Source organism: Pithys albifrons, chromosome 4 (assembly GCF_047495875.1).
Source record: "Pithys albifrons albifrons isolate INPA30051 chromosome 4, PitAlb_v1, whole genome shotgun sequence".
Classification (NCBI taxonomy): domain Eukaryota; kingdom Metazoa; phylum Chordata; class Aves; order Passeriformes; family Thamnophilidae; genus Pithys; species Pithys albifrons.
In genome coordinates, this window is record NC_092461.1 from 73,776,806 (window position 1) to 73,794,832 (window position 18,027).

At 36.3% G+C, this 18,027-nt stretch overlaps 1 long non-coding RNA gene across 1 annotated transcript in view; it reads left to right on the top strand.

Annotated features, from left to right (window-relative positions):
* The window catches only part of LOC139671571 (uncharacterized), a 47,698-nt gene that overhangs the window by 22,443 nt on the left and 7,228 nt on the right, over window positions 1-18,027 (top strand). The window contains exon 2 of the long non-coding RNA XR_011697752.1: window positions 14,322-14,413. This is a non-coding gene — a long non-coding RNA (uncharacterized lncRNA). The remainder of the gene's footprint in view (window positions 1-14,321; window positions 14,414-18,027) is intronic.

The window sequence follows — 18,027 nt, forward strand, 5'->3', positions numbered from 1 at the left end:
GATGTAAATTCTTCCAAGAGGAAGCACAAGGGAACGTGCCTATACATTGCTTTACCTTGGCATAGCAATGCTACTGGTATGAGGTGGTTTGTCCTGCTTACCCAAGTGTGAGAGACTGGACTTGCCCTCTCTGAAAAGCCTGTTTTCTTTGAGTAGATGAGGATGAAGTAGAGCTTGGGTTCCTCTGGGGACAGAGTGAAATTCCCTCTGGCTGTCCCAGAGATTTTCAACAGCAACATGTAACTCTTTTTCTGACTTGAGTCTAGTCAAAGAAAAGGTTTATTCCCTGATTTTAGTATGATCTCAAGTGTTAGTTACCAAAGGCAGTTTGAAAAAATTTGCTTATGTAAAAATGGGTGATTCATGCCTCTGGATACATAGGAACATGGGTGGGTGAAACCCTTACCCCCTCCTTTTTTTTTTTTTTAACCAGCCAGTCTACACATGCATAGCTAGTAACTATGAAGAATAAAGTGGCAAAAAAATCAAACGAAAATCAAACAAAAAAACTTGTAGAAAAATAGGGAGTCCCTACAGTGTTCATTTCACATTATGAAGAGGGCTTTAAAGTCACATCTGTGTTATTTAAAATGCCCTTTTTGAAACAAAGAATCAAGAAAAAATGTTAAAAATTGACCATTTCTTGTATGTAATGCTCACAGTAGTTCATGAAGACCAGTAGTGTGAAATGCTAAAAGACTTTTAAAGGAAAAATACATCTCAAGAGAAAAACCCAGGAAATACTCAATGGGAAATACTTGAAATAACTACTAGTACAGAGCAGACTCCTAGTTATATATGTTAAAAGGTCATATATGGCATTAATGTTAAATTAACTCTTGTAATTGCATGGTCATGTTCTACGGTTTTGCATGCACTGAAGTCTGTATATAGGTTTGGTCAGGATGCTGCCATCTTCAGGATTTAAGTTTTATGTAAATTTAAGGTAACTGCAGTTTTGAGATTAAATAATTTGAGAGGTAATCTTAGTTTAACTAATTTGCTAGGAATGTAAACTCGATTCCATGTTCATCTGATAGTTCATCTCTGCATTTATCCTTCATAATCTAAGGGTAAGAAATTCTAGGACAACCTAAAGCTGGTTAATTAGTGTGGCAAGGGACTGGGTAAGGGTGTGCCATGTTAAGCAGATAGCAAAAAGCTATATGAATTTGTAAATTATAGTAAATCAAAACCACTTTAAAATTACTCCTACTCTGTGTATATATTCTACCAGATGGAGCAAAAGGGTTAGATGTTCAATTAAGACTTGGAGGCATACACTGGAGCAAAAAATGGTGTGGAACTGAAATGAACAAAGTTCATTTATTCCATCCCTTTGAACTGTAAGAAATTTTCAAATGAGTCCTGTGCGAGAATGAAAAGGGAATCTTTCAAAGTTTTAAATGCCATTCACATCAGAATAGTAACTGTGATAGCCCCGTAGTTGGTAGACTTTGATAGAATGTAAAATAAGATGATTTCATTCCTTGTTTTGAGTAATTGAGAACAATGATATGTCCCAAGGTCTTTCCTGTTTTATGAAAGTAACCTAATTGGTTGTCTGTTTAAACTGTGTCTTGATTGTGCTCTTGTATTAGTTCTGTTTGACATACAAGTGAATCTTACAAAAACATTGTTCACAGAAACACAGAATATGATGAGTTGGAAGGGGTCCACAAGGATCATCAAGTCCAACTTTTCTGTTCATAGTATCAAAAGACCAATATTCATTTATCTAACTTTTTGGTGTCTGAGCTGTAGATAGCTACATCTGAGCTACTCACACAGGTAACCTAGGATCACATAGTCACCACCTGTAGTCAGTGGAAGTAGAAAAAAAAATCAGTGCCACATAGGGCAATATTAATCTTTCCCAATGTAGATATTGAGTTTAGAATGAGATATATTCAACAACGACTGGCCAGATCTCTGCTGGCTATAAAGAAGCCCAAGGTCATACGTTTGTGTTGCTGTAGTAAAAATTAATTTAGTCAAATGAGTCTCACACAGTTCCCCACATTAACTAAATTTCAGGGATTGATTATGATTCTTACCTTGGGTGCTTAGGAACAAGGGTAAATGTTTCCTTAACCAATTTTCTCAAATCCTCCTAACCAAACAGAACTGGTCCATATTGTAAAGACAATTAAATATTTTTTGGTTATCAAGGCTGATTCTGTGTTCAATTTAATCTTTATAGGTTATAACTTCAGCTTGGGTTTGTAAGCAAGTATTAACCAAATTCTTTCGCTGTACCCTAAACCATGTTTCATCTGAAATAAAAATCACATATGTGTATTCAATTAGTTATTTTTCCTATAAATTTGCTCAGAAATTGGCACTTGCTTTCCTAAACCTGTGTACATCAGAAGAGAAAGCTTTCAGCTTATTAGAGGTAGTTTGTCTTTTATCAGAAGTAGAATTCATCCTTCCTTACTTTAAGTTTTTAAAAATTTAATGTAATGCAGTATTATGACTTCCATGTATCACAACGTCAAAGTTATTATAAGGGAAAAAATATAAATATAATGAAAACTATTGTTTGTTAACCATTCTCTATCTTATGTTCTCCATATTCCAGATAATAAACAGAAAGTTAATTATCTTGTATTAAAAAAAAGTCCCAACAACTTGTAATATCCTTGTGTACCCTACAGATTTCATCTGCTTCTAACATCTGATGATCACAGCTTTATAATTATATCTAGGTAGCTAAAATAAGACTTTTCTTTGAACTGCTGAGATGCAACATAAAAACCCCGCACTCTTCAAATAACTATTAAGTTGGCTTGCTATAGTATTGAAAGGTAGCAGGCAGCTAAATTACTTACGGGCCAGAGGGTTTATGTCATGCCAAAAAAAGCCTAAGAAAGCCCAATTTAACTTCTTCCTCAAGTCAAAGAGGTTCTTTCTTGTGACTTCAGTAGGAATTTGCCAGGATCCAGAAAAGATAGGATGCTATCAGGCATCAACTGCTTTGTCTTGATTGGAAACTGAGATTGGTATGTGTTTGGACAGTTACTCTCAACAGCAAAGGAAGAGCCTTGCTACATGATTACAGCCTCAAATACTTCCCCTTCTTAATCTGAAACAAATGGGTTGCACTGTAAGTTTTCAAATAATTGCCCTTTCCTTTATCATTTGACTGCAACTTCTGTTGTGGCAGAATTGCACCTCAGGGATTACAGAGGTTTTGTGAATGAAAATGGAAATGGCAAAGGAATACAGTCAGCTGTAAAACCTGGGGAATAATAATAACTTTCTTTTGAGTATCTTCTAATAGGAAGAAAAATTTTGTAGCTATTGTGTGATTTTTTTTAGTCTTCTCCAAAAACAAGAGATAATTTTGGATTATTGCATTTTTCTAAATCACTGCATTTTATACAAGAATTAATTCATGGAGAGAGAAATAAATAGAAATGAAGACAGAAAGAGAAAGCAATCCAGGAAAATTACAAACCCAAATGTTATGTGTATTTCTATTATTACATCTGTTTCTGTTTAGAATCTGAAAGTTGTGCTAAACAGATTAGGTGTGAGTTATTTCATGGAATATGGCCCTTTGGTTCACAGTTACGTGCAATCCTTGAAAATCATGAAACCTTTGAGGGCCTTCACATGGAGCCTGTTCAAAGCTCTTTGGAAATATATGTTTAATTCAGGGGCTGGAGGTGGCTGAGTGAGGCACAAGGGAAGGAAAGCAGTGGGAAGCTGTTACCATGTCAAGAGAGGCCAGTGCTGTGCTCAGAGAACTCTACCTCTCTGGCACTTAGGAAGGGATGGGAGCGATGGTCCAGCAGGGTGAAGGTAGAAAGAAAGAAAGCTAGGCAGGCATGCTGTTCATGTTGAGGGGCTGGCAGACCCTTATAATGTCATGGAAAAGGGTCTTCCTCTGTTTTGTCTCAGACCATCTTGCCTCGCTATAGAGATCCTCCCACACATCCTCTCATGGTTTTGCTTTTCTTGAAGTTACTTTTCTCTTCTACTCTCTTGCTGCAGCAGTTTTGAACAGATTATGATTCCTCCTCTGGGTCTCTTCTTTCGACTGAACAACACAAGTTCCATTAAACTTTTATCATAGGCCAAGTTTCCCAGGCCTTTGATCAACCTTGTATCTCTCTTGTAGACATCTTACAAAAGTTCCACATGAATAAAGCCTTATCAGAGATTAGGAGGTCAGAAAGTTGGGTTCTATGTCTTACAAACAGAGCTTCTTATCAGGAGAATATTAATTCTGTTGTTCCTACAGGCTATTTTTCTTCAGTAGTTGAAAACCTTGGATCTAATTCAGGTTGTGGTCCTCAAAAACTTAGAGCCTGTTCTGCATACTTGTTGCTTCAATACCCATTCTCCATCTCATAGTTGTAAAACTAAGTATTTCTATGCAGAAGCAGAATATTTTTGACATAACTTAACAGAGGTGGAATCATGGTCTTCCTTAAAATTTAAAAACTACATGTATTGCTGAATATGTTGAAGCCAAACTTACTGTTGTTGCATTGAAAAGAATTCATTCCCTTAGACACAAGTTTTCTAGTAGTAATCCTCAATGTTTTTTTTTTGTTTCCATGTGTTGGTGTGTGTTGAATGGAGTACCTAAGTATGTGGAAATCATGTCAATAAATCACTCCTAGCATTTGTACATCAGGATGCTTGTTGCAGCTTGGTTTTCAGGGCATTCCACTAGCATGGATCAGAGCATTCCTGGTTCTTTTCAGTACCTGTTACCCTCGATCAGAAGTACAACACATCTGAATATCTCTAAAAAAAAAAGAAAAGAGGAGGAAAGAAAAGAAGGCCTAAGCTGGTACTAAAGCTTTCAGTTACTCTCAACAGCAAAGGAAGAGCCTTGCTACATGGATACAGCCTCAAATACTTCCCCTGTTTCTAAAGGTGGAATAAATTTGCTGTTTAATGTTCTTTTACAGACTATTGCTTTCATTTGGATTTTTTACAAAAAAAGATAAATAAAGGTCAGCAAAAGTGTCTGGAAGTAAATTTGGACTATTAAATCATTCCTTCTGGATTTCATTTAACTGTACAAAGGACAACTGAGTGCTTCAGATGAGTCAGATTTTGTATGATCTATGGTGGAATAGTTATCATGAAAGTGTTACACACACAGGGAAAACATAAACAGTGAAAAGGATAACCTGTGTTCAGGTTTCATGTGGTTTGATATGATGTAAATATGGTAATCCTGAGGAAATGTATTGGCAAGCTCTGGAGAACTTCAGAGATTGTGCAGAAGCTTATGGCACACAGCCTTGAAATAGAGAACAAGATACTGCCTGTTTCTTAGCTTTGACTGAATAACACAGTTCAAGAAAACACATGAAAAATAGTCTCAACAAGTTACTCTCTACTTAACAGGCATGCAATCCAAAGAGTTCCATCATGCATATTAATATTTTTAAAGAATAGTGAGTAGGCTTGTTTCTCAGTTCACATCATTACTATCAGTGCCAAGATCTGTTTCAAAAAGATCAACAGTATTATGCAGATGTAAAAAGGTGCCATCAATTAGGAAACAAGGTCCGCTGTCTTTACAGTTGTTCACAGAAGGTGCCATTAAGTGGTTATTCTCTGCTCCATTACTGTCTCCTCCATCTTTCCTTGTACAGTCATTTATAAAGTGAAAAGTAGCAATTATATATTTCATATTACAAGTGTTTATAACTGTAATTATTTTCTGCACACTTTCTACAGGGAAAAATTACTACCTAAGCTACAGTGCTTGATTCTGAAGGTAATTTTGACTGAGTAAAGACTGTAGCATTTGAGTGTCAATCAAACTATTTTGGAACATTGCAAAGGGAGTTAAATTTTTCTGGAAACATCTTCCCTTTCATTCTTCAAAGCATTTCATGCCTGAAAGAGTACTATGACTAATTACATGCAACATGATCATGCTTATAAAGTAGGTGTGAACAACAGAGCTCTTGGTTGGCTCAAAATTGTTCATTATGGGTTATCCTGGAAGTAAGGTAAAAAATAGCTAGTATTATTCATATTATAGGTCTTACTGAAATCTTACTTGTAAATAACTCTTTTCTAAGAGTAATTTTTTGAATGGGAATAAACTATCCTTGTTAGTCATAATTAAAGGAAATATTAAACTTATGAGACAACACGTTAAGAGTTTATTGTCTCATAAGATAATGCTTAAAGCTCCACCAGGGAAGGTTCAGACAACATCAGTAAGCATTCTTTACCAAGAGGGTGCTCAAAGGCTGGAACAGGCTCCCTAGGGAAGTGGTTGATGCCCCAAGCCTGACAGTATTTTAGAGAAATTTGGACAATGACCGTAACAACATACTTTATCTTTTGGTCAGTCCTGTGGAGGTCAGGCAGCTGGACCGGATGATCATTGGAGGTCCCTTCCAACTGAACTAATCAATTCTATTCTAAACTCAGTCACCTCTTGAGAGGCCTCTTCTTTAATCATATTTGTGCTATCAGCCATTTTTGGCTTTAGTTTGTAGTGACTGTGCTGTCACGCTTTTGTTTAGTAGTATGACTGGAACTAAAACACAGCACCTCAAGCCTCAGAACTGTCCCAGGAGACTTAGCTGAGAAACAACTGTTCTTAAAGGCTAACAAAGAGTAATCAAACAACATGTGAGAACTGAAATATCATTGGATTGTAACCAGACAAACATTAAAATCAATTTTTGACAGACATCTTTATCTTTTGAATACCCGGAAGGAAGCAATTAATACACATAAAAGAAACTGACAGATTTCCTCCAGTAAATGCAGGCTTAATTGATTACTTTCAAGTTTTTGTATAAAAATGTTGACCACTAATCTCTAATACAACAAATAAATTGTTTTGATATGATTCTATGTATCAAAGCAAAAAACATATAATCTCAATTATTATTAGTATGGACTATACCATAAAAGTGTATGAAGCAGTGAGAATGCTACACTAAAGATTGCAACTGTGAGCTTGTTTTTATGTTCATTATCTATTTAGCAACAGAATGAGAATAAAATATTTCACCTGTGTTTTTATTGCCAACAGTAAATTTAAGTCATACTCCAATTGCTTTCAAGAAAAGCAGAGAGGATTTGATGGGCTTCCATGTCAGATATATTAAGAAAAAAACCTACACTTGTGAACAACATGCACAATCCAAAATGTAATAAAAAAGTTACAGCATCATAATTTTTGCATTTGTAGAAACACTGAATTTTTATTTGCTAGGTGAAGGGATATGATTATTTTTCATCTATATTACCCATTCTTTCAAATAGAACAACATACTTTGCTTATTGTTTCTGTGAACTTTAATTTTTACCAAAGGTGGTATCATACTGACAAGAGAAGCACCTCGGTGTGTTTTGCTGAGTGTTCTGTTTTTTATTAGCTCTCACTCCAGAGTTTCTACGTCTCTGTATATGTGATGTAGAGCTGTATTCCTCCTAGGACTAAACACCACCTGAGGTGCCAGAGCAAAGCTTGAGGTGCATTAGCTGCTCTGTCACCTAAGGTGGTGCTCTGACAAGCTCAGTGTTGCAAGGAGCTGGTCATGGATCTGTGCGCTTTGCTGGTGAAACATGGAGATTGAGTTTTACCCTGAGAAATGGAGTGGGAGGGGAGTTAGTAGACAATCTACTTATATTATCAGTCCTAAATAGCCCAATAAAATGGTATTAACAACAAAGAACTTTTGTTTGCCTAACTACATAGAAATATTTCCAGAAAAAATTATTCCTGTTCATGAAAAACAGCTTGAAATACTTTTGGAATAAATAATTCTTGCTCACTAACCCAAGATTTTTTTCAGACGGGCCTGTGTTTAACAATGCAGGAAATCTTTTACTTATAATAATATATGCGATTTTTATATTTATTCATATACTGCATTTATATTGCATAAAAATACAAATGTAAAAAACACATTTTCAAAGAAATACAAAAATATTTCATATTTTTACTAACTCAGGCAACCAGTGAGCTCTATTTACTGTTGAAAGGTGATAATCACCAAAGGAAATAAAACATCACATAATTCTAAAATATTTCATCTGCCAAGCTTGAATTGCTTCCACCATCACAGAGCTGAAACATGAGCCTCCTGTGAATGCTAAGGAGCCTGCATCTGCAACCATCAGCACAGCTCGGCAATCAGCTCTGCCTGCTTCTTTAAAGAGGTGATCACAACATTAAAGAAAAGAGCGTTTGTAAAGAAGACCCATGGAGTGTGGCCTAGCTAACCACAATGAGAGAGGTGCAACCTTGCTTGTCTAAAGACAATCTTATTTCTCACTCTTACAGACAAATCAGCTGGGACAAAGTAACAGCTTAACTTGTTTAACTGGTTCTGTTTTATTTAGAGTAAAGGGTAAAGTTTACATTGAAGCCTGCAACCATATCTCTTCCTATGTTTTCTCATTCCTAGTGTGCTCTCTAGCTTTTTGCCATTTTTAGAATTACAAGTGCCTTATGCTACAAAAAAATAATTACCTAGATATTTTAGAAGGATAGCACTAGGGATTCCTGCCCCAACTTTCTGCTTGTGTTTACCGTGCCAGGACACAAAAGTGGATGTGAACCTGTACCTCAAGCATGGCAGTTCACAGCCCAGAGTGTTAATGTCAGCCAAAGTGGAGGATGGCTAATACACCCAAGTGTGAATTAGAGCAGCCAAACACTGGCACAGTCTTGCTGACTCTGTGAGAAATCTGAGGGGGGGAAGAAATTCTTACACCTTACATCTTGTTCCTTATAGATTATAGAGGTTTCTCATCTGTTCCCACAAGGATTTTTTGCACTATCATCCTCAAACCCATAACAAAGCAGGAATTGTTTTCAGTATTCACACTGAGTGTCACATTAATGCAGAATGTTATAGGCCGGGATTTAGCAGACAGGGCAAATGAGGGAGAAGGAGCAACAGAAAGAAAAAACAATTCTTTAAGCATGCAAGTGAAAAGTTCATGTTGGAGTTGCAGCTTTTGAAACCATATTTGACAAACAGGGAAGCACATCACACCCTCAGCAGGACAGAAGACTCCAGGAAGAGCTGCATAGTGTGATTGGAAATAAAACTAATGAAGTGACCGGATCTCATGTACCTCTGGGATATACACTGGAAAAGTCACCTGGTCCTCCATTTCTGTTGCTATCATCCCTGTTAGCAAAACTTCTGTAGGGCTTGAATATATGAATCCCAAACTAAAATTCTAGCTGAAGTGAATTTTAGTCCTGCAACAGCTTACCAAAAGTATTTTGTGTGGGTCTTAAAAAGAAACCATGTACTGAACATTTTACTTGGTATCTCAGTATGAGAAAGCACACAGCCAAGAAAAGCCACATTCCCCTACTTTTCAAATATCTTAAAAATTTTATTGCCCATTAAGTATTTGTTTACTCAGCCTGTAGTTGAAACCACAGCACTGTAAACACTGTTAACCAATGTTATTTGAGGTTTTGACTGAAACCTCAGTCAGATGTGAGATTTGTTGGACTTAGAGAATCAGCCATGAGTCTGAGCACAAACCCAACCCTGGGTGATGACAGAATGTAAGCATCTTGCTAGTGGAACAGAAAAGCCATCTAGGCTTCTCTCTTGCAGAGAATGCTGGGGAGTGCTCCTCACCTGAGGTGTCTTGGCTCCACTTCTTCCAGGCAAATCCCAAACTAGGGACTCAGTGGTGGAGCCATCATTGCTAAGCAGAGGATGCAATAAAGTTTCACAACTTTTTTAAAGTTTAAAAATAGGGAAAGTCTTCTATTCAGAATCTCCTGGCATCCATGGGATCAGAAAATCAGTTTAGTTTGGTGGGTTTTTTTCTTGTTTGTTTGATTTGGTGTTTGTTTGGGGGTTTTTTGTTTGGTTTTTTTTGTTTGTATGTTTGGGAGATTTTTTGTTACTTTTTTTGGTTGTTGTTGTTGTAGTGTATTGTTTGTGGTTTTTTTAGACACAAAGAGATAGAAAAATTAAATTAATTTAGAAATGACCAGTTAAACAAAGGTGAAATTTAATGTCATTTACATTATTTTTTTAAATCACTTTTTAGATATTCAGTCCAAGCCTAATATCTAACGTGAAACTGCCTATAGTTGACATAACAGAATAAACCATGTTGTGTTTCTGGTACAGCTGCATGGAAGCTTAAGTGAAGAGAAATACATGCATATTCACGAATTATATGTGAAAATAAGAGCATGTGCCACTCTCAATGTTTTTGTAGGTGAGGAAAGATATGTGTATTTTCATCAGATATATTATGGTTATTACAAAATGCTTAGAAATTGTTACTAAAAGGCTATTTCTGCTGCCTATAAGGCACTTACTTCATTAAACTCCTGCAAAATATAGAAGAGAATGGCTATTTATTATTCTGAATTAATCTAGCTGATATTTTATTTTTAAAGTATTTTAATTTCAATAAAAACTCAGAATGTGTAACAAATGTTACTCCTTTAATATATCAGTATTGAAAGCAAAATGAAAATAAAATGCCCTTATCCTGAATTTTAATTTGGGTATACAAATTTGCCTGACTTCTTCAAGACTCTATAAAACATGAATGAATTACAATTCACAGGTACTCGCCCAGTGATTTTTCCACTAGTCAGCTGGTTACTTCTTAGTGGTATCAACCACATCAGTTCAGTAAATCTGAATACCTATAGGAGGAGTGTGACTGAAGCAAGTTCAACAGCTCAGCCATAGAGATACATGTTGATGCTATTGAAGAATTATAAATAGCAGAGTCAACACTCACAACCCTGTGCGGAGCCTAGTTTATTAACTGAATGCTAATTTTATTTTTTTTTTTTTTTTTAAATCAGAAGCATTTTTTTCTACACAGGGTAAAAGAAACAAAGTCTTATATTCTTGACAATTTTCATAACAAGGTAGGTATTTCCTATGTGCATTTGCAGAACCTAATGATAGAAGAGATGCACAACAGTAAACAAGAGTATATAATCTGAATTTTTCTAAATTACACATTCAGCAATTCATTCACTTGCGATATAACATTAGTTAGTATAAACAAGAGAAGAATGTAACTAACAATCTTCAAAATGGCAAACAAATAACCAGTTAATTCATTATTGTTATACTTCTTACTGCACATAGAGAGAGAATTTCAGGGATTTGCCCAAGGACACAGATAGAGTGGGAAGTGAATTAAGGATTAAGATGGAGCACAAATTGATTATCGTTGTGTTCACACTTTTTGTAGACTGCCTAATAAACACTATATTGTCCTAGTTAGAGAGGCTAGGACCAGTTTATTGCTGTGTGGGTGTAACCCAAGCTGTGTATTCTATACCTTCTGTACCATTTCTCATGTGATGTTAATAATGGATCATTGGCAGCAGCTGCCCAGGGCACACCTGACAACCCAGGCTACAGTCTGGATGAACTGCATGAGCTATGGAAAGAGTTCACATGACAGGCAAATGGGTCCATCTTGACCTGGCTGCTGCCAATCTGGGATGCTGCGTACAATGATACAATTCTAGATGGGAGTGAGGCAGGGCAGCTGGGATCCCTGTCTCAAGATGTGGTCATTGATGAGGGGATTGGAAAGAGGCAGGAAACTCTCAGCCTCTGGTGGACACTGCTGTCAAGTGTGAGAGAGACATATCTTTGTAAGGAGGACCTCCACACACAGCAAGAACAGTGGAACACCATGGAATAAGGTATCTGGTGCTTAAGGGAATTAGCCATACTGGAGATAATCTTTTCAGAGGGCGAAACGTTCCCTAGGAAAGTTGAGTGGTGTAATGGACTGCTGAAAACCATCTTGAAGGCACTGGCAGGAGAACTTTCAAACATTGGGAGCTGCATTTAACAAAGGCCACCAGATTGGTTAACACTCGAGGCTCCATCAATCGAGCTGGCCCTGCCTATTCAGAACCCTAACATACTGTAGACGAAGATGAAGTTCCCAAGGTGCATATGAGAGGTATGTTCTGAGACTGATTGGGTTAATCCCACCTCAAGCAAAGGCAAACCCATCCCAGGTCTTGTTTTTTCTCAAGGACCTGGTTTCATTGGTGGTTAATGCAAAAGGATGGGGAAATACAAGAGGACCTAATTTTGAGTGAGGATGGTCTGTAATATTTCATTGCACATATATATGTGTGTGTGTGTGTGTGTCTGTGTGTGTGTGTGTGTGTAGTTAAAAAAAGGGGTATTAATTGGGACATGACAAAGATGGCATAGAATAAGGGGTGGATAATGTCCTAGATACAGCAGCTGGGACCAGTTTATCACTGTGTAGGTGTAACCAAAACTGTGTATTTCACGTCCTCTATGTCATTTCTCTGTATCGTATTTATTGTAATCTTTTTAGTAAATTCTAACTCTGACTTATAATCTCTTTTGAGTTGGGTTCATTTCTCTGAACACATATGCAGCTAGATCAGACACATGAGACTATTTGACTCTTTCTGTCATTTAATAAAACTTGTCTAAAAAATGTATATTATGTGTAAAAAAAATAAATAAACATACATGTTGTAAATGATTATTTTACTTTACAACTTTTGACAAGTGTGCCTACTAAACAGGTCAGGTAAAGATTCTGCTCTGTCAGCACGCTGATTGTTGTACAGATTGTTCTGATGATATTAAGAAAGAATGTGTCATTGAGTTTCATCTTTTACATGAAAAAAAGAAAAAATAACAAATCTTAAAAGTGATTAAGGCACACCAGGATGAACAATCAAGAAACACAATTAAATGGTGAGCCTAACATCCATTTGTACAATATAAAAAAATACGTATATGTGATATACATATACGTGTATACATACACACAGAGGTATATTTGTTGCAGTATATATGCAAGAGTAAAGATTTTTATCACCTGCAACACCAAGATAATGCTTAAACTCTCTAACTTGGTTCTAGCAGTATAAAGACAGATCAAAGATTCAGCCCAGGTGTGGCCCTGGAGTTTCATTGCTCAAGGCTAATTATTCACAAAAAGTCCCCACCCTAGAGAGTTGTCTAGCAGGTTTACCTTTTGGCTGGTAGACATTTTAGAGAAGACACTACCTAAGCTCAGCTATTGTTTATGACACACTACAGCATCCAAGAAAAATTCATAGATTTTATGAAATATATGAGCAACAGCAGATTACAAGTGAATATAGTTTTCTCACCCAGAAGCACAGAGAAGTTTTCCAAGACCTTGAACTCATTCTGAGTTCTAGTTAAAGTGAATAGGCAAAAGCACAATACTGTAAAGGTGGCTGAAACTTTTACCTTCATAGTGATCAAACCTACTAAAAATATTTATTGTAAATGTGACCAAAATATGTGAAACATTATACTACATACAAGAAAATAGCTCATTTAAGAGTGCACCAACTATCATCAGTGTTTAAAAAAATCAGTTTTAGAGATCTTTTTTTGAGGATGGCCTCTACCTTTATTTGCTTATGAATCATCAACTGTGATCAAGACTACACCAGTCTGTCTCAAGAAAAAGCAGAAGACTTATTGCAATCATCTGTCCTTGTCATAGCTACATGAAGGATTAGCAAAGAAAAACAATAACATTTTTATAGAGACAATAACTCTGTCCTGGGCATCAGCTTAAAACTAGACAAACAGAGGTGATCCTGTTTCTTGTTGCAGTGCTCTGTTCAATGTTTTCTTATGGATTTCTTTTTATGGTACAGCTGGAAAATTCATGAGCCTCACTCAATTACTTGAGCAAGAACTGTATAGAGAACCTAAACTTTATTTCTCAGTACTAGCAGCCCATTTATTAATATGACTAGCAATATTTTATTTAAATAATTTTTTTTTCTCCTAGCAGTTGAAATTGTGAGGACACTGGTCTTTGCTGTCATTTGAAATAGAATTTTGTTTTCTTCTCTGCCCCTGTCTTTCTCTATCTAGCTGTTAGAAATATCTTGTTGGTACTGAAAAGTACCAGCATCTATCACATTTAGAGTTTTCAAGAGATAAGTAAGCTAAGCATGAATATTTGAATTCAGCAGTAAAAGCTGAGATTCTTACTCAGTGAAAATTCTCCTGGAAGACAATACAATTTCCACCTGACTTGTAAAAGTAACAATTTCACACAAGATCACATCTGAAGAACTTTTAATCTTTCATTGATATTATAAATGTCAACAAAGCAATAAAATATATTTGTAAGGAAGGTGTCATTATGTATGTTTTGGTATGCAGATACTGTATTAGAGGAAAGATAAATATATACAAGTGATTATGTGGGCTGTTACTGGGATCAGAAAGGCTGTGTTATTAATGTTGTCTTTAGTCCAATATATGGCACCTGTCATAAAACTATTATATCCACTTATTAAGGGCTATCCCTGCATGGAGAGAGACTGATTGGGTGACTGTACAGGATACTCTGGCATGACCACAAGCCACCAAGGACTGGTTTCTTCTATAAGGTAGGTAGTCAAGTATCCTCTTTCCCTCCATAAAAACAATATGCTAGTCAATTAACTTTATTAGGTGGCTATAAATCCCATGAATAGGAGAACAGAAACCATTTCTGTGTTTTGTGGTTTCACAGGATTCAGCCTTTCAGGAAGATAATATGTGTTGCAATGTCAATGCATTTAACACTTTTGAGACCAATGAGAAAGATTTTTATAATTATTTAGCAGAGTAAAAATAAAGTTGTAATAAATAACAGTTTTCCAGGTAATTCTGATTTCAGTCTTAATTCTGCCCTTTTTTCAGTTTGTGCATGATTTTGGCTATTGGTATCAAAATAGATGATCACAAGGATCCCTTCCTTCCTGTAAATCAGTGAATTAATTTCTTCCTCAGTTCTCATGTATGAGCTGCTGTCTTGGGTTGAGCTGGCAAAACACCAACTGCCCAACACAGAGGGTTAAAGCTTCTCTCCCCCTGCTGAGAAAAGGGAGAAAGGAAAAAAAACTGGAAAAATATTTAAACTAAAACTAACTCTCTATATATTTATACAGAAAAGAGAAAATTAAAAGCAAACTACAATAGCTGTGTAATTGGAAAAATATTGTATTACTATACTTTGGATGGCACTTCCTGAGCTGAAGAATGTATCTTTAAGTTCTTTTTTCTTTTTGCAGTTCAACAATATGATGTAGAAGAATTCAAATAATAATAGCATAATCTTTCTGCCACTTTAATGTGTTTATGTGCATGCTCTCCTCACTGTTACATCTGGGTTTTTGGCACAGTTTTTTTGAAGTCCTACAGAAAACAGTATGTTCAAGCAGATTTTTCATGATGTCATCAGAACAATTTCTGTAAGTGACTGCCGCTTGGAAGATGGAATAAAAGTTACCTGGAAACTCAGGAATGGATACATGACACTGGCTTGATCCATCAGACCAGGGGTTTGTCCTAACGCACATAGTCTTAGCATAGATGGAGAAATAATGTTATTTGAAATAAATAAGAAATTTAAATACTTTAAACTCTTGATTGTTACATCATTTACTCTATTTTGTGTCTTGTGTGTGATACAAGACTTGCAAATGATATGATGCTTAAGATAGTTTTAACCAGAGCAATCAGGAGGCCTTCTAGCAATCACAGAGGCTAATATGGATTTTCACGAACACCTGCAATCCCTAATTCTTAAAATGCAGTATCTTGTGAAGAAGGCATATGAATGACTATCACATTTGATCATAGACTATTAGTTATTCTATATTAACTATGAGTACTTTTCTGTTCAGGAAAATGGTGACACTGAAAAAAAGTGTATAGGAGTAGTTTCTGTCACTTGGATGTCATACCATTAATGAAGTTTGCTATTATCTAATAGCAAAGTGCTGGTGTAATTTGTAGCAAATGCTATGTGAAGAATTAAATATAAGCTACCTGACCTTGGGCTCAAAGACATGCCAACTATCATAGCTGGCATGCCCAGTAACTCCACTCAGATGGGTGGGGATTAAGTAAATACTAAATAAATAGTGTTTATAATAGCTTACACTTTATTTAGCATAAATAACTCTAAACAAATAGCATATAAAACAGCATAGCAAGGTGACACAATTTGCTAATTGTATTTTCCACAGCACATGTATTACTTCTTCCTCTAGGAACAGAGAAAGCAGGGAGTAGAAGAGGCAGCAGAGAGCTCCGTCAGGGACACTGTGCCTCCTGACGGTACCCAAAGGTGAGCTAGAGCTCACCGGACATGTCAGGTTCAGATATCTGACCTTAAATGGTTGTCATGCTACTATGGAAATAGCAGCAAGGTGCTGATGTTGTGCATGTGCATATATGGAATTGGAGAAAGAAAACTGGAATGTGAGGAATTTTGTAGACTAAGTGTGACTGGTGATTTTTAGTTTTCTTTTGAAGTTGTGTATTTTGGAGGGGAAAGGAGGGAAAAGAAGCACTGCAGAAAGAGAAACTGGGTTATATGAATAGTCAGTTGAGGAGTTTACAAGTATTTAAGAATTTAAATCTGCTAAAGAAGAACTAGAACTTCAATTTTTTTCATGAGCTTCTGCACATGACACACCTTATTTTAACTGATTATTATACAAATCATGAACTATGAAGATAATTGCTTCCCTGGCCAAATGACAAAGGAATTTTTATTTCCAGTATATGCCTTATTGAATGCTGAAGGCATTGTACATGCTAAGGCTAATACTCTGCTGTATAATAGACACCTACTGATTAGTAGTTCTCAAGCTTAATTTGGTTATGGTATGATAAATTAGGGAGTGTCTTTCTAAGTAAAACTGACATAATGCTTTTTTTTTCCACTGGAACAAAAATAAATCTGTGCTTCCAATACAGCATCTCTAGAAAAGTTAATTAGATTAAATTTGAAGCATCTTTTGCGTTGTGTGTATTTGATAATTTAAAAGAAAACATCCCATTCTTTTCACGCTAATGTTGTGCCTGTTTTCCAAAGTTGCATTAAGCAACATGACTACCAGGCTCATGTGTGGCTCCTTTGTCTATATTTCTCCTCAGTGGAAATGCTGGGGTTTTTTTCTTTACCTTCTATTAATGTTTTTATTGGTAAGAAGCCAAAGCAAACTGCCTTTACTGATTTGGCTTCTGCATGAGATATGTATGTTTCTCTAATTTGAAGTCTAGCAAAAGGGGCAAGCTAAATGCATTTACCTGGAGGAGGTTTCTGAGAAGACTGACACTGGAGAGTCAATGTGAAGGCAAGAGAAGGTGATCGTATTGATGGTGTCTCACTGGTAACTGAGGATGAGAGAGACCATAATGTCTGCTGCTGGAGTGAGAGTGAACTCTGTGTTTTGGGCAAAGTCTGTAACAGAGGGAGAGGGAAGTGCTTTTGTGTCTCTTGAACATAAGTGACTGTCCAGCAATCAGCTAAGACAGCAAAGCACAGGTAACTGGCTATCATTTTGTCTGGATTAGTGGCTATTTCTCATGCTTGATAGAGATTGATGACATTTTGAGTCCTTGCCAAAAATATGGCTGTGTGAATCAAATCAAGTTTGCCTTTGAAAAGATGAGCTATGTAGCTTGAAATCCATTGAGACTGAGGCTGTGAGAAAGAATAAGAATTTAGGAACTGGGTCAAGTTTAATCTGGTGAGTTTGGGCAGTCCCATACCCATAAATCTGCAGCAGGCAGGAGTCTGTGCCAAGTGGGTGACCACAGTAATGCCCTGATGTCTGCTCAGTCAGGTTGAGGCTGAGGAGCCCAGTGGACTCCTTAAGACTATGCACAGCAATTTGATATAAAGTGTTTTAAGATTAGTGGTTTTACACCTGTTTACCTGCCCTAAAAAAGCTCTGAATGTCTTCACTAAAGCATATGGATAAGAAGTCAAATTGCTAGCAAAATATGCTGAATGTATGCCAAAGCAAATGTATGAAACATTCAAAAAAATATTTGTGCAGGCAAATAAGGGACTTTGCATCAAATCAGTGGGAGGGAGAAACTTTACACCATCCTTTGTGATGTTTGGGCTGTGCTGCTCACGTGGGAGTAGTTACCAAAGATCAAAGGTCATATTTTCAACAGAGAAAAAGAATAATGTGTTCACACTAATTCATATAATTAT